Here is a 7,000-nt window from a genome sequence, read left to right as displayed (position 1 = left end):
GGAGGTTGATCAAGTAGCAAAGACTTTGGAGTGATTTTTAGTTTAGAGGATCATCTTAATAACTCTTGGAAATTGATCAAATGGATAGAACTTGTAAATATATTTCAAACTAAATATATTTAGGTTTGAAAAAGGATTCCAAGATTGAAACATGTGTCTTGTCAAATATTCAAGGGTAAAACTTAATGTTTGGATAGGCTAAGGGCCACACAACATAGTTAGCATGAAGGTGGTCACCACATGGATGCAAAGGTTGGCTGAATTGAATCTTAAGAATGGTTACACACTCAAAACATCACCCAACATTTTCCATGTCAGTTACAAGTTAGTGAAGGTCCCCACCCATGACATGCAACCCAAAATATTTTTGTCCTTAGAAGAGTGGAAGGGATCTCATGCACAAAATCCCAGGGATGGAAAGGGAATTGGGAGGACATGTCTAGACAAGGTGGCATGAAGAGTGAGTTTTGATTGGCAGAGGCTCAAGTTTGTGAGGCCCCCACAACCACATCACCTTGAATATTCATTTCCTACAAATTTCAAATGGAGCAGAAGACCTAAAAAATTAGGAATATAGGGCGCTCAAAGGGTATGGCATCAAGGTGGTTGCATGGAAGGCACTGGTTAGTAGAGGGAGGACGCCACACACACATCACCATGGAGACTTGTCTTTGAATGTTTCAAATGGATCCCTAAAAGAAATCTTCAAGGAGATGGCTTGGGGGAAATGAGAAATATTTTTGGCAACTAAATAAAAAATTCTTCTCTCGGTCCTTTAGTTTTATCAAATAAAATTTACAAAAGAGCTTAAGTCTAGGACCCCTCTTTATCCATACCCATGAAAACATGGACCAACCATTTGAAGAAAAATGGTTCATTTTGGTGGGCTCATAGAGGGGAAGTGGAGACACAGTGACATGATGATGTCAATATGACATCAGTGGCATGTGGCACCAATGAGAATGTGACACATGGCATGCAAATTTGTCACTTTTGGATGGCCAAGTGGGAAAAAAATAGGTGACACATGACACCACTTAGTAAGTGACACATGGAATTATTGAACATGTGTAATATAGTATGGGAGACGGGTAGGAAAGGAAGGAAAAATATGTGGCCTTGAAAGATATGAGCCCAGAGGTTTTGGAGGGTGCACACGCTAAAAAATATGGGGAGATATGTTTGGATGAGGAAAAAAGTATAGGTGGCTAGTGCAATCCAAATAGACCGATGAACAAAGAGCATGTCATTAGGTGGAGTTCCTCATAGGACACATAATCTTAGTCTTTGGAAGGTCATGAACCTGAGTGATATTTTAATGGTTCATATGTTGTTAGTGTAAATATTTCAGGAAGATGTACCAAAAATGCCTGACTTAACTCATTGGTGACAAGTGACCCTAACAAAAATATGTGGTTGTTTAGGCTTCATATCTGCAGTAATAAAATGAGTGACTTGTAGCAAAAATATTGTATGCAATCCTAGTATAGTTTTGTCGCTCCTATCAAGGATAATTTTTGACGACTTATATATATGACATGTTAATCACTTGATTGAGGAATAATGTTTTATATACATAGTTATATTTTCTTTTATGTTTATGTATGGAAGATTGATCATTGGATTGGGGAACAATGTTTTATATAGTTATATTTTCTCTTATATGTCGCATGATTGATTATCTTTATTAGATGGTTTTGGTTAAGTAAATGTTATACATATGTTTTTCTTTTTGTACCTAATTTATGAAGCAAGTGTATGACATGGATGGTGATCCAAGATTGAGACACATAGACCCATGGATGCTCATGGTTATGTGGAAGAGATGGTAAATTATGATTTATGGATGATACATGATTTGTGTGATTATATATGTCTAATATTATACTAAGTAGGATGTGGTAGGGTACCTGGTCATTTTCCAACAAGGATGTTCAATTATGAATGATCATGGAAGTCATTTCTTCAAAACCAAAATGACTGTGGAAGCCACACACCATTTTGGGTAAAATGTGATTAAGTTAATTTCATTATGAAATTCATTTGATTCCTTTGATCTATGCAGTTGTAATGTGTGGAGGCCTTTGAACAAGGCCTTACCAGTGAACCATCAGATGGGTAAAAGCTCACAATCAGTACCATAAAGAGAAACACAAAGTTTCAAAGCACACTAGATGAGAGTGCATGGAAATTATGGCATGGAGTCCTAAATCCAAGAAAGATAAAGACATGTTGTAGTGTATATTTAGGGCGCAAAGTTTTGAATATTTAAAAAGATTAAGTTTTGGAATCTTGGATCTTTGGAGTGGATCATGGCATGGAGTCCTAAATCTACTAAAGCACTGAGATACATGAAATAGGGGTGCAGAATCCCTATTCTCTAGTAGAAAAATACCACTCAACGATGAAATTCCTTAAATAAAATTTCATCCTCACAATTTTGGAACGACTTTCTAAATATAGAAAGTCATGTCCACCATCTCAAGCATGACTTTCCAAAAATATTAAAACACCTTGCATAAATTACTAATCAAGTGGATTTGAAGAAAAATGACTTAAATTATCATTAATCAATCCTAATAGTTCAATCTTAATTGAATCCTCAATATTATTAATATTATTATTATCTTTTATGTGACTATGATAGTAATTTTTTTTGTTAAGCTTGGGAGGATCTTCTCTTTCTATTTATAAAACACAAGTTTACACCACATATATGAGATAGGTGGCCTCAACTTGCCTAGTGGGAAACCAAGTCTGTTGGCCACCTATCCTCGTTATAAGCTATCTGAAAAAAATATAGTATCAGTTGATCCAACAAAGCTATATACATATCAGTATCATGATAAGAGTCTATGTGTCTATCTATCATAAACATGCAACAATAAAAGTAAATGCCACCTGTAAGAAACAAAAAAACATCCAAGAAACTGACTAATCTTGTTGTTCTTCTGAGACAAACTCCACTAGAGCTGGTTGTTTTTCTGAGTTGCCAGGCATATTAGCAATCTAAATAATGCCAGGGGTGTGCCTTTGGATTTGATCAAGGTGAATGTCCTACTTACACAAATGAAATTAGATTTTTTGCAAGTTCATTTTGTAATTGGGCATGTCCTCGAGGGTCATAGCCATCCCCACTGACATTTGCTCCATTTCCTTTCCTATAAAGCTCGTCATGAGCAAGTATAGATAGAGCGTCTGTTTAAACTAGGTGAGTCTGCCCCTCATATTCCTGGGATCTAGGATTACAGCCCACCAATTCTCCGTCTCCTATTTAGAATCATCCTCCTATTTTATCTTCTCCCATTCATCCAAAATCTTAAGGTTTCTTTCATCATTTCCTTCCCTATATGATGCTGCCGCTTCGCTAATGAGGCATTCTACATGCTTCCTCCCATGCCTAGGTTCTGAAGTGCTTTGGTCTACGACACAATTTGACTCCCTCCCCCTTCTGTCGTGTCCTCTTCCATGTGCAGGTTGGGCCATCTCTTTTCTATTCCGTGCATGTTCACACATGAAATGAATTAGCTCTGAGGATGTGGTCTCATGCCTCTCCAGATTGATGCAGGTTCCCCTTCCCTCATGCTTCCCTTCACAATTTCCTCTACCCAGGTAACCCTCTACCCCAAGATGCATTGCCTCTCCTCTGATTGGTGTAGTCACACCACTCTCCTGCCACTCAGTTTGCTTTCTCGCCTACCAAGTGATAGCCTCACCACCACCATGGTTTTACCAATGTTGTTGCCTACTCATAGGGGTGGTATCACGATTCCAGACCTAGTTTACACTCACATCTCTCATAGAAATCCCATCGTGCCAAATTACCATCACTCCCACTCGCATTGCCTTCCATCACCCCTCTACCCAATGCTTGTTATAGACATTTTTGTTCCTAACAGCATGGAGCATGAAATGTCAATAATCTGAGGGATCCAAAGTCCCTAAACATGTTGTTCTTACCCTTAGAGGAACAAGGTCTGCAAACCACAACACTGAGAATCAGTTCTCCACCTAGAAACACTCAAAAACAGGCTATTTCTGGATCATGTCAGATGCTCCACTGAGCATCTGCGCTGAATCTCAACTGCTCCTCCTTGTACCTGCACTGAAGGTCAAAACTAGTGAAGGCTACCTGCGCTGGGCGAGATTGGCCAAGTGGCATAGTCATTCTGCAAGGTGTCAACTGCCCAGGAAGCTTCCAAACTGACACTTGGGTCAAGGAATTCGCCTAGTGATGAGTAAGAGGGTCTTGATCTCCAAGTGGAAGCAAGATTCTCCAAGTGGACTCAAGAACTGAAGATTAACTAAAGTGGGAGAGGACACTAGTCAGCTTTATACCAGTCTCAATATGACTCATCCTTTCTCCAAAACCCTATATATAGATCTCTCTCATGAGGTCTAGGGAGGCTGGAATTTTGTGCAAGTAAGGAAGTGTTGTTGGTTTGAGTATAGAGCTATTGGGTGTTTTGCTTGAAGGAGGTGAAGAGGAGATTTCTTTCAGCTGGGAGGTGTTGTTGGATTGGACCTACTGTGGTTGTAACTCTCTCAGAACTTTACTTCTATTATCAATAAAGTATTTGAGGTTCTTCTATATGCATGTGTCTTTATGATGAATAGATGCTTGTATATTTGACTTATGCTAATCCTATAATCGATTATGGATGTATGCTTCTTGTAGTTTCCTTTTCTTGTGCTTTTACAGGATCTGTGTGTAGCTGGGCCGGTGAAAGGGCAAGGAGCTAGGAGCAAGCAGCAAGGAGTGAAGACTGGATCGACTATTAGCGCAAGATAGTGGTTAGTAGATCATCCTTTTTCTTCCATCTCTCATCTCATAAAGAAGAAACTTTGAATAGCTTTGCATTCAGTTGTTGCTGAAGTACTATCACCTTCAGAGTGGGATAGAGGCATTCTGCATTAGATACTTTTCCCCCCAACAAATTGGCGACTCCACTGGGGATCGTATCTTGTTGGTTGTTTGTGGTTTTTTTGCTATTCATTTCATAAACAAAGGGAGTACCGAATCGAACTGTGTTTGAATCCATCAAACACAAAGTAGAGGGCAGCTACTCTAGCTCAGTTTCTAGGCAAGTTTATGATTTGAAGAGCTGATCCACAAGGACTCTAATAAGCTCTTAGTGATAGCTTTTCATCCTCCTTTACATCCCTTGTGTGTCTTTGACTGATAGCTTCTGATTTGAGCAAAAACTGTGAATTTTTTAGCAATCTGTGACCCAGAAACCAAGACGGACAAAAGTCTTGTTCTTCAGTGCAGGCTGTACCAAGGCTGTCTGCATTTCAGCGCAGTTCCCGAAGGGGCTACCTGCGCTGAAGGTCAAACAGGCAGTGTTACACCTGCGCTGGACCAGTCTTGGCTTGAGCTACTGGGGTTTCCTGCTGTGTCTTGCCTTGTTTTCACTCTTGTTTTTGCTGTTTGTTGCCAGTCAGTGGGCCTATCTGAAACCATCTTCCATTGTCATTATTCCGCCTCAGTTGTATAAAGAAACTGTATTTGTTCTTTTGTATTTCTTGTGTCATTTACAGTTTCCCATAACGAAAGTGAACCAGTCTTGCATTGACCTCTTAGATCTAGACCTGTGATTAAGTGTCGTTCTGATCTTAAGAGTTAGTTTATTTGCTGTTCATAGCTGATTGAGTTTGTTGCTTTCGTTATATGGTTTGAATTTACATATTTCTAGTGTCGAAACAAGTAAATCTTAAGGTGTCTTTCGATTTTGGACAGACTTGTTTGCTTTCGCTTGAAATTGAATTCAAAGTTATACAACAGCTTTCTTTTTTCATTTCATCAAACATTAAGAAAGAGAAAAGAAATACTTGCATTGTGCATGTGCATTATGACGATTGCATGTTGATTTAGAAAATGCATTAGTGTGTGCTCTATGATCTGTGTGAAAAGGTGTTATCTTCCTTCTCCCTCAGTAGTTAAGGTTTTCAAAATTGAAAGATTGAAAAGCTTGCTTATCATCTTAGATTGCATTCAGGAGTGTTTCTATACATCTCGTGGTGATCCATAAAGGAAAACTGCTAAACAAGATCAACCTTAAAATAAATTGAATTTACATAACAACGCATTGAAACATAACGCAAACATCTAGAGGTCTAAGCTAGAGACGTGTTCCGGCGTCGTTAAACGTGATATCTTAGCGTTGAGTGGTTGGGTGATTCCTCCACGGTGAAGCGATAAGTATCAATACGTACTTGTGCTCCCACGTACCGTCGCGTATATATTGGGAGACCCCTATAGGATCAAAGCCTTTATCCATAGGAAACCGTGTCGGCCGCCCTACTGATCGCAGTGCAGTGAACACAGCATTCACGAAGATCGACCACTCGTATCGTAAAACGTATTCTGTGGTTTTGCGAAAGGTTTGGCACACCCTCTGCCTAGAACTCCAGAGCAGTTTCTTTTGGCCTTTTTCAAACTCTATAACTGAAAAAGTCCATCTGAGCATTCGCCCCTTCGGGCTCGTTCAAACATCGAAGGAGACTAGAGTCATCTTTAGCTTTTTCTTGACTCTTAAAAAGTGAAAAAGCAAGTTGTGTCTAAAGCGTCGTTATAAAATTTATTTTAAACAGAACATAATCACCTCCTATTCCCGCGTTGATCTTTAAGTTGAGAACATGGAACGCCCCAACCAAGGAACTCCACATGATGGAAATCCTAGTCCTTTCTCCTCTTGGGGAGAAGTTGGTGCGCCCCACATGGCCACATTGTCGCTTCCAGGACTGACAATTGGCCTGCCTATTTGGCTCTTCTCAACTAGTGTAGTTCAGAACACCATGGTTCCTGAGCAGTCGAGTCAACAGTTAGATGAGTCTAAAGCCTCCCACCAGCCTTCTACTTCCTCTAACCCTTCCTCCAATCCTTCATCTTCAAAAGGTAAAGCTGGCAAAAGCCAAGCTCCCACGGAGAAGAAGGAAAAGGAGAAGAAAGAGAAGAAGAAGAAGGAGCCTAAGGCGACTGGGGGCAAGCAAAAGACAT

This window comes from Pinus tabuliformis, chromosome 8 (assembly GCF_031772625.1).
Source record: "Pinus tabuliformis cultivar Carrire ecotype Pingquan chromosome 8, CPIR1, whole genome shotgun sequence".
Taxonomy (NCBI): Eukaryota; Viridiplantae; Streptophyta; class Pinopsida; order Pinales; family Pinaceae; genus Pinus; species Pinus tabuliformis.
The sequence above is the reverse complement of the archived record's forward strand: the minus strand, read 5'-3'. Positions refer to the sequence as shown.